We start from the raw sequence: 6,631 nt of genomic DNA, 5'->3' as shown, positions 1-6,631 counted from the left end.
CCATTGATCTATATGCCTGTTCCTATACCAATACCAAGCTGTTTTGATGATTGTAGCTTTATAGTAAAGTTTGAAGTCTGGTAATGTGATGCTATCTGCTTTGTTTTTTTTTTTTTTGCTGAGGATTGTTCTGGCTATTCTTGGTCATTTGTGTTTCCATATGAATTCCTGTGTTGTTTTTTCTAGGTCTGAGAAGAATGTTGCTGGTAATTTGATGGGTATTGCATTAAATCTGTAGATTGCCTTAAGTAAGATGGACATCTTCACAATGTTGATTCTTCCAATCCATGAGCATGGGATATTTTTCCACTTGTTTGTGTCATCTTTGATTTCTTTGAGTAGTCTTTTGTAGTTTTCATTGTAAAGCTCTTTCACATTTCTGGTTAGGAAGATGCCAAGGTATTTCATTTTTTTGGTGGCTATTGTGAATGGAATTTTGGTTTTTATTTGGGTTTCTGCTTGTTTATTATTGGTACAAAGAAATGTGATTGTCTTTTGCACATTTATTTTATATCCTGAGACTTTGCCAAAGGCTTTTATCAGTGTAAGGAGGTTTTGGGCAGATTCTCTTGGGTTTTCAAGGTACACAATCATGTCATCTGCAAAGAGAGATAGTTTGACTTCCTCTTTTCCTATTTGAATACCCCTGATTACCTTCTTTTCTCTGATTGCTCTAACCAGGACTTCCAATACTATATTGAACAGGAGGGGTGAGAGTGGGCATCGTTGTCTTGTTCCAGTTTTCAGGGGAAATGGTTCCAGTTTTTGTCCATTTAGGAGTATGCTGGCTGTGGGTTTCTCGTAGATGGCTTTTACTATTTTGAGGTATGTTCCCCATATGTCTAACTGTTTGAGGGTTTTTATCAAGAAGGGGTGTTGGATTTTATCAAGAGCCTTTTCTGCATCTAATGATATAATCATGTGGTTTTTGTTTTGACATCTGTTGATGTATTTAATTACATTTATGGTTTTACAAATGTTGAACTAGCCCCACATCCCAGGGATGAAGCCTACTTGGTCATGATGGATGATTTTTGAGATGTGTTGTTGAATCCGGTTTGCTAGGATCTTGTTGAGAATTTTAGCATCTATGTTCATCAAAGATATTGGCCTGTAGTTCTCTTTCTCTGATGGGTCTTTTACCTGGCTTGGGTATCAATGTGATGTTGGCTTTGTAAAATGATTTGGGGAGAGTTCTGTCTTTCTCAGTCGCCTGGAATACCTTCAGTAGGATTGGTATAAGCTCCTCCTTAAATGTCTTGTAGAATTCTGCTGGAAAGCCATCTGGTCCAGGGCTTTTTTTTGTAGGTAGTTTTCTTATTACGTAGTCAATTTCCTTGATAGTTATTGGTCTATTTAGGGTCTCAATTTCTTCTTGTTTCAACCTAGGCAGGTTGTGTGATGACAGAAAGTCCTCCATTTCCTAAGGTTTCAAGTTTGTTTCCATACAAGTGTACTAGCAGTAGTCTCTAATGATCTTTGTATTTCTCAGGGTCAGATGTGACTTCATCTTTTGTGTTTCTGATTGTGTTTATTTGGGTTTTTTCTCTTTTTTCTTGGTCAGTCTAGCTAGGGGACCATCAATCTTGTTTATCCTTTTCGAAGAACCAGCTTTTTGTTTCATTGATTTTTTTGTATTATCTTTTTGTCTTCTATGTCCTGGATTTGGGCTTTTATTTTGGTGATCTGGATTCTTCTGCTGAAATTAGGGTTTTTGTGGTCTTGCTTTTCCAGCTTCCTTAGATGGCTTCTTAGGCTGTTAATTTGTTTTCCTTCCATTTCTTCATGTGTGTTTGCAAGGATATAAATTCCCCTCTTACTATAGCTTTTAAGGCATCCCAGAGATTTTGGTAAGCTGTTTCTTCATTTTCATTTGTTTCCAGGTATTTTTTGATCTCTGTTTTGATTTCATCATTGACCCCAGAGTTGTTTAGCATCATGCTGTTTAGTGTCCATGTCTTTGTGGGTTTTGGGGGGACCTTGTGGGTGTTAATGTTTATTTTTATTCCACTGTGGTCTGAGAAGGTGCATGGTAGAATTTCTGTCCTTTTAAATTTGCTTATGCTTGATTTATGGCCAATTATGTGGTTGAACTTAGAATATGTTCCATGCGGTGATGAGTAGAATGTGTATTCTGTGGCCTTTGGATGGAGTGTTCTGTAGGTATCAATTAAGTCCATTTGGCCCAGAGTCACATTTAGGTTCCAGATCTCCTTGCTGACTTTTTCTCCTGATGTTCTGTCTAGGGTTGTGAGTGGGGTATTAAAGTCCCCAGTTATGATGGTGTTAGAGTCAATATCTTTCTTTAGTTTTCCTAGAAGTTGCTTTATGAAAGTTGGCGCACCTATGTTAGGTGCATAAATGTTTAGGATAGATATTTCTTGCTGATAGAGTGAACCTTTTATTACTATGTAGTGACCCTCTGTATCTTTTTTAATTTTTGATAGCTTAAATGGTATTTTGTCTCAAATTAGGATCGCAACTCCTCCTTTCTTTTGGGTTCCATTCGCCTGAAAATTTGTTTCCCATCCTCTTACTTTGAGTCTGTGTATGTCCTTTCTAGTGAGATGGGTCTCTTGAAGGCAGTATATTGTTGCCTGGTGATATTTTATCCATTTTGCCATTCTGTGTCTTTTCAGTAGTGTGTTTAGTCCATTCACATTCAGGCTAATTATTGAAATGTAAGAGTTGGTCCCTATCATAGAGTTCCTATAGAGTTGTCGTTGTTCCACTTGGCTTGTTGTCTTTCTTTTGGTTTGAGGTGAGTTCATGTGTATTTTATTCTTTTTCCTGTACTCTGGTGAAGAACATCATTCTTTTTTCCTTTTCCTCTGTGTTTAGTACTTTCTTAAGTGTTTCCTGTAGCGGTGGTCTGGTGGCAGTATAAGTTCTTAGGGATTGGATATCTGGGAAAGATTTTAAGCTTAGTTTGGCTGAGTAGGTTATTCTTGGTTGAAATTGTTTATCTTTTAGGACTTTGAAGATAGGGCTCCAAGCTCTCCTAGCCTGCAGGGTTTCTGTAGATAAATCTGCTGCTATTCTAATTGGTCTTCCATGGTAGATGATCTGGCCTTTTTCTCTTGCTGCCTTTAGGATTTTTTCTTTTATACCTACTTTGTTTAGGTGAATTATTATGTGTCTAGGAGTTGGTCTTCTCATTTGTTGTCTTGAAGGGCTTTTCTGAATCTCTTGTGTGTGAATTTTTGCATCACTGATAAGATGAGGGAAGTTTTCTTCAATGATCTCATGGAATGTTTGTTCCAAGGTGATTTCTGTTTCTCTTTCTGTTTCAGGAAGGCCAATTACTCTTAGGTTCTTTCTCTTGAAGTTATAGCTCATCTCTTGAAGGTTTTGTTCTGTGTTTTTAAGCTTGTTTTCTGTGTTTTTAAGAGTTTGGGTTAGTTCTATATTTTGGTCCTCAAGATCTGAGATTCTTTCTTCTGCTTGGGTAATTCTGCTTTCCATGCTTATCAGTTTGTTATTTATTTCATTCACAGTATTCTTTATTACTGTTATCTCAGTTTTCAACTCCTTTCTAGTTTCTTCTTATCTCTCCTCAATTCTCTTTAATTCTCCATTAATGTCTTGATATCTAGGTTTGTAGTTTGAGACCAGTCATTCTGGGGACTCTTCATTGTTTGCATTCCGAAGTGAGTTTTCTCAGTGTCTGCCCTCCCAGGGGTCTGGGAGAGACTCATATTCTTCTTTTGGTTTTTCTTCATTTGTGTAGATTTTTCTCTCTCTCCCCCTTTCCCTCCCCTTCTTTAATTCTGTTTTTCAGGGAAGGTGGGGTTGTTTTTGCTTCACTTGTGCAATCTCCTGTTCTTCCTTATGAGGGTCCTCTGGCTTTGTTCACTTTTGAGGCTGTAGTGTGGGCTGTGGGCTGTATTTTTTGCAGTTTTGAAGTTTAATTGAGGGGAGAAGCTGTGACTCCAAGTCTATCTTCTGATTCCAGCATCCACCAACAGGTGTATGGGCACACTGGAACCTATTTCCCACTGCCTTGCAATCTGTCTGTGCAGTGGGATGTAGGCTTGGCCCCTGGAACAAAAGGAGCTATGAAAGAGAAAAATAATGTTTAGCGATGCTACCTTAGGAACCGAGGTGGAGGCTGCTCATAGGTGGGTGGGCACTGCAAATCTCTGCCTGGAAAATGGCCAAGGTGGGCAGCTCCTCTTTCGTGGATCCTTTCTCTCCACTCGTCTGGGTCCCTGGATGATCCACTATGATGGGCTGTGGTGGCGTGCAAGGCACCAGGAATCAGCTGCACAGCTGGGCGCTGGATCCGGTAGGCCACCAGCAGGCTGGGGTGGAGGAGGGAGTCAGGAGTTCCCTCCTCTGGAGCTGAGAGCCACCGATCAGCACCTCCTTAAGATATGCTGTTCCCCTACACAAGCATGGGGTCATACGCTGGGTTCCACAGCCAGGGTGGGCCCAGAGCTCCAGAGCTCCAGCTCTCCAAAGGGCAGGTGACGAGTGGTGAGTGGCTTTGGGCCCCTCACAGGGTACTTCAGCCAGAAATGGAGCTGGTATCTCTGAGGGGCGGGCACCTAGAGCCTCCCTGGGTGACTGGCAGCTTGGTGCTGGGTGCTGGGTGAGACGATGTAGCCGGGGAGGGAGCCGAGATTCGAGATTCTCACGTGATGGGCAGGGGCCACGTAGAGTGGAGCTGCAGCAGCTGGGGGCCGCAATATCTGGCCCTTCGTGGAACTGAGGGTACCCGGGCCTCAGACCGGTGCAGCTGGCAGTGGGCAGGGGGGTGGGGGAAGGAAAGTAAGAGACTTTTTGCGAACTCACGTTCGGAGAATCTCACAATTCCACCTATGTCATCGCCATCTTACCAGAACCTCCCCTACTTTGTGTATTTTCAAATAGTATGACTTCATGCTTACTGATTCTTCTGCTTGATTCATTCTGCTGTTGAGACCCTCAAATGCATCTTGCAGCTTGAGGATTTTTTAAAATTATTATTTCAACATTATTTATTTCTAATTATCATTTCAGTCTCCATGTTAGGTTCCTCAGATAAATTTATGAATTGCTTCCCTGTGTTTTCTTGCAGTTCTTTGAAGTTTCTCAACACAGCTAGTTTTCATTCCCTATCAGAGAGATCACACATCTCTGACTCTCTGGGGAGAGTCACTGGTCCCTTATTTAGTCCATTTGGTGAAGCCAAATTTCCCTGAATGTTTTTGATGCTTGTGAATGTGTGTCAATGTCTGGGCGTTGAAGAATTCAGTATTTATTCCATTCTTTGCGGTCAGGCCTTGTTTGCCCCTGTCATTTTTCAGTGGGCCTTTCAAAAATTCTTGAGATCTCTAAGCCTGTGGTCACTGGAACCATTTCACCTCTAGAAAGCACCTAAGGCCAGGCACAGTGCAACTCTTACAGTCTCCTAGGTCCTTAACCCTGATGGTCTTGGAGAAGATGGAGGAGTGTCCCTGATTTCCCAAGTAAAGTCCTTAGCTCACTTGCCTTTCTTTCCCCCGAGTAAAAGGAGTCGCTCCAGGCCGCACTGCCTGGAGTTGGGGCAGGGCTGTCAGGCATTCTCATGGCTGTCACAGCGACTGATGTCATGCTGGCTACATCTCAAGTTCACAGCTTTCCAGACCTAAGCACCAGAGCTTGCCCAATAACTGTGTACATTATGGTCTGCCTGCTACTAAAATTTGTTTAGGACCCAAGGCTACTTTAGTCAGCCAATGGCAAAGAAGGCCAAAACTTGGGTTCCTCCTACTGGGCCGTGTATCCTCTTCTGGCCTGGATGGGTCTAACTACTCCCTCTGTGGGCACCAGCCTGGAACTACGGGCCATGAAATTTTGCCTGGTGCTCTGTTTTACTGTAGCAAGGCTTGTACTAAGTTCCAGTGCAAAGTCCCACACTTCCCTCTTCCTTCCAAGCCTTTAGACTCTCTTTCTAGGTTGCCCTACTAGTGTCTGGGTTTGGGGAAGGGGTGTCCTAGGCACTTCCACACTGTCCTTCCCACGCTCTTCAATGTGTCTGTCATTTCTTGTTATCATGGTAAAACCTGTAATCCCTCACCTGATTATTTAGCTCTTGGAAAGGTGTTTTCTTGCCTGGATGGTTGTTCAACTGATGCTCTTGCAGTCACTGCACATCACTGGAGAGTTCTAGGACACCATCTTATGCCACCTTCCACCTGTATTAATTTTTTTAATGTTTCTAGAAAATAATTATAGTGTGATAGCTTTATTTTAATGGTGGAGGTCAAAAGGTTGTAGCTAAGGATATTGCCCAAGGAATATTTTCAAATCTTTATATTAATGTTTATGGAATGGCTTACATACATTTCAGTTAAAAGTTCTGAAACAATTTTATAGTTTTGGTCCAATGTTATTGAACCATGTCTTTTAAACTGTCTTCTGCAGCCCACCTGCAACAGAATACCCTCGGGTGCTTATGTTTAAAAAATGCAGATTCTAGGGTCCATACCAGGATGTAGCTCCTATAATCTCTGCAGCTGATTCTAAGATACACCAAGTTTAAGAATCATTCCTTCATATTTTCAGACTGGGAATTCTTATAACATGACCAAAAAGGAAAGCCTTAATCTTTTGAAGTTAGAGCTTTTAGTATAAGACTGTGAGCTTCTTAAGCGCAGTTTGTCTT

The sequence above is a fragment of the Carlito syrichta genome, unplaced genomic scaffold (assembly GCF_000164805.1).
Source record: "Carlito syrichta isolate Samal-C Ts95f unplaced genomic scaffold, Tarsius_syrichta-2.0.1 Scaffold309408, whole genome shotgun sequence".
NCBI classification, from domain to species: Eukaryota; Metazoa; Chordata; class Mammalia; order Primates; family Tarsiidae; genus Carlito; species Carlito syrichta.
This window is presented reverse-complemented; position numbering follows the sequence as displayed.